Raw genomic sequence first — 4,083 nt, forward strand, 5'->3', positions numbered from 1 at the left:
TCGGAGCAGACCTGACACCAGGGGGCAGGGGGGCAGCCCTGACTCGGGTCACACCCCATCCTCCCCGAACCCCTCATCGCCGCCTCTGACCCCCGAACCCAGGTTCTCTGCAGACCCTGGCGGCACCGGCTCCCCAAGCCCTCACTCCCTCGTCTCCCCCGCCCTTGCTCCCCGCTCTCATCCCCACCACCTTCTTGGCTGCCGTGTGGTCCTGGCCCAGGGGGTCCCCACCGCACCCGCTGTTATGGGCTGAACGTGAGTCCCCCCTTTCCAGGCTGAAGCCCAACCCCCAAGTGTGATGGGCTAGGAGGTGGGGCTCTGGAGGTGACTCGGGGTGAGGGGTCCCCACAGGGCCCTCCGTGGGCTCAGTGGCCTCAGAAGAGAGAACTCGAGAACGAAATCGGGGCCTGCACACCAGGAAGAGGCCTCGCAGACCCGCCCTGATCTCGCACCCCCCCCTCCAGGACCATGAGAAACAGCCGCTGGCCCAGTGGGGGTGTGGGGGGTGCGGCTGAGCCCAGGGAGGAGAAAGCTTCCTCCCCCACCCCCGCCCTCGGGCTCTGCAGGTGATGGTCTGAGGGCAGGCGGGTGAGTGACCAGGGCCATCGAGGGGCTGGTGGGACCCCAGGGCCGGCCCAGAGACCCTGCCCCCCAGGTGTGACCCAGCAGCAGTGGGACCACCAGGAGGTGCTGACCTGAGACGGAGGAGGGAGCCTCGGGGATGGAGAGCAGGTGGGCGCTAGCAGGGGGCAGGGACACGGGGCAGGGACACGGGGCGGGACCAGAAGGGCAGCAGCAGGAGATCCCTGTGCGGACGGAACATGCCACTCCCCGACCGGTCACACCCGGGAAGAAGTGACGTGGACGACGGCGCGATGGCCTCGCGGACTCTGCTCCATTGCACAGCGGGGCCCCCAGGGGCTGGGCCGAGGGGGTGCCAAAGGCTACCCTTCTGCTACCGCCGCTGCAGGTACAGCCTCGTCTCAATGGACTCAAAAGCAAACTTTGTTAAAAAACAAAAAATTTGAGCCCTGACCGGTTTGGCTCAGTGGATAGAGCGTCGGCCTGTGGACTGAAGGGTCCCGGGTTCGATTCCGGTCAAGGGCATGTACCTTGGTTTCGGGCACATCCCCAGTGGGGAGTGTGCAGGAGGCAGCTGATCGATGCTTCTCTCTCATCGATGTTTCTGACTCTCTGTCCCTCTCCCTTCCTCTCTGTAAAAAAAATCAATAAAATGTATTTAAAAATAAATAAATAAAAAATGAGACAGTCGGGACACTGGAATCCTCGCCACCCATTTGGCAACATTTAAAGTGACAACGGGGTGGGGGGGGCACCCGTACCACTGGCCACAATGAAAAAGCAAAGTAAAAACACGACCGTTCCGGTGAGAGTGCTGCTGTGGGACGCGCGTCTTCTAGAACCTTTGCTGCAATGTTTGTGGACGATGCACTGCCTGGGCCTGGGGTACGGGTTGGCCAGGACGTACGGACGGAGCTGGGGGAGGGCGATGAGGCTGCAGGAAAGGCCTGGCGCTGGGGTCCCGGTGAGGACGGCGCCGGGGCCGACACAGAAGCCACGCCCCTCCACCCACCGACGGGAGTGGCCCTGTCTGCGCCAGAGGAAACGAGGGAAGAGGAAAGGAAACTGGGCGTTTTCCCAAACCCCACCCACCGCCCTCGCTCCTGACAAACATCCCTCAGACAGGGACTGGTCCCGGACGGACGGACGGACGGACGGACGGACGCTGGTGAGTCCTCACCCGCACGTGTGCGTCCTACTATGTATCTACTCGGTAACTTACGCAGCAGCGCAGTGGCTACTACGTATCTATTGTATCTGCGTCTCAACTCTGTGTCTGTCTATTCTGTATCTACTGAATACCTATCATACCTACTACTAGAGGCCGGTGCACGAAATTCATGTGGGGGTGGGGGACAGGGTCCCTCAGCCTGGCCTGCACCCTCTCCAATCTGGGATCCCTCTCGCAATCGGGAACCACTGGCTCCTAACCGCTCACCTGCCTGCCTGCCTGATGCCCCTAACTGCCTATCTGCTCTCCCTTCCTCTCCACGCTCTTCGGACCCCCGGAGCAGGCGTGCTGAGAGCTCTCCGCTGTGGCCCCGCCCCCGTCCTGATTGGTTGTTAGGTGACAGTGACCCAGCCAATTTGCATATTCCTCTATTATTAGTATAGAGAATACTCTATCAACTGTGTACCTATTTATATTTACTGTGTATCTCTGCTATGTGTCTATTCCACACCCACTGCGTGTCTAGTCCACACCCACTGTGTCTACTCCACACCCACTGTGTCTACTCCACACCCACTGTGTCTACTCCACACCCACTGTGTCTACTCCACACCCACTGTGTCTACTCCACACCCACTGTGTCTACTCCACACCCACTGTGTCTACTCCACACCCACTGTGTCTACTCCACACCCACTGTGTCTACTCCACACCCACTGTGTCTACTCCACACCCACTGTGTCTACTCCACACCCACTGTGTCTACTCCACACCCACTGTGTCTACTCCACACCCACTGTGTCTACTCCACACCCACTGTGTCTACTCCACACCCACTGTGTCTACTCCACACCCACTGTGTCTACTCCACACCCACTGTGTCTACTCCACACCCACTGTGTCTACTCCACACCCACTGTGTCTACTCCACACCCACTGTGTCTACTCCACACCCACTGTGTCTACTCCACACCCACTGTGTCTACTCCACACCCACTGTGTCTACTCCACACCCACTGTGTCTACTCCACACCCACTGTGTCTACTCCACACCCACTGTGTCTACTCCACACCCACTGTGTCTACTCCACACCCACTGTGTCTACTCCACACCCACTGTGTCTACTCCACACCCACTGTGTCTACTCCACACCCACTGTGTCTACTCCACACCCACTGTGTCTACTCCACACCCACTGTGTCTACTCCACACCCACTGTGTCTACTCCACACCCACTGTGTCTACTCCACACCCACTGTGTCTACTCCACACCCACTGTGTCTACTCCACACCCACTGTGTCTACTCCACACCCACTGTGTCTACTCCACACCCACTGTGTCTACTCCACACCCACTGTGTCTACTCCACACCCACTGTGTCTACTCCACACCCACTGTGTCTACTCCACACCCACTGTGTCTACTCCACACCCACTGTGTCTACTCCACACCCACTGTGTCTACTCCACACCCACTGTGTCTACTCCACACCCACTGTGTCTACTCCACACCCACTGTGTCTACTCCACACCCACTGTGTCTACTCCACACCCACTGTGTCTACTCCACACCCACTGTGTGTCTACTCCACACCCACTGTGTGTCTACTCCACACCCACTGTGTGTCTACTCCACACCCACTGTGTGTCTACTCCACACCCACGTCTACTCCACACCCACTATGTGTCTAGTCCACACCCACTGTGTCTACTCCACACCCACTATGTGTCTAGTCCACACCCACTGTGTCTACTCCACACCCACTATGTGTCTAGTCCACACCCACTGTGTCTACTCCACACCCACTATGTGTCTAGTCCACACCCACTGTGTCTACTCCACACCCACTATGTGTCTAGTCCACACCCACTGTGTCTACTCCACACCCACTATGTGTCTAGTCCACACCCACTGTGTCTACTCCACACCCACTATGTGTCTAGTCCACACCCACTGTGTCTACTCCACACCCACTATGTGTCTAGTCCACACCCACTGTGTCTACTCCACACCCACTATGTGTCTAGTCCACACCCACTGTGTCTACTCCACACCCACTATGTGTCTAGTCCACACCCACTGTGTCTACTCCACACCCACTATGTGTCTAGTCCACACCCACTGTGTCTACTCCACACCCACTATGTGTCTAGTCCACACCCACTGTGTCTACTCCACACCCACTATGTGTCTAGTCCACACCCACTGTGTCTACTCCACACCCACTATGTGTCTAGTCCACACCACGCTGGGTCGGTCCACTGTGTAGCGATGCTGTTCCAGACCAGGATGCACTGAACCCTTTCCTCCCCCAAGGCCCCCCGAGGA

This window comes from Myotis brandtii, unplaced genomic scaffold, assembly GCF_000412655.1.
Source record: "Myotis brandtii unplaced genomic scaffold, ASM41265v1 scaffold334, whole genome shotgun sequence".
NCBI lineage: Eukaryota > Metazoa > Chordata > Mammalia > Chiroptera > Vespertilionidae > Myotis > Myotis brandtii.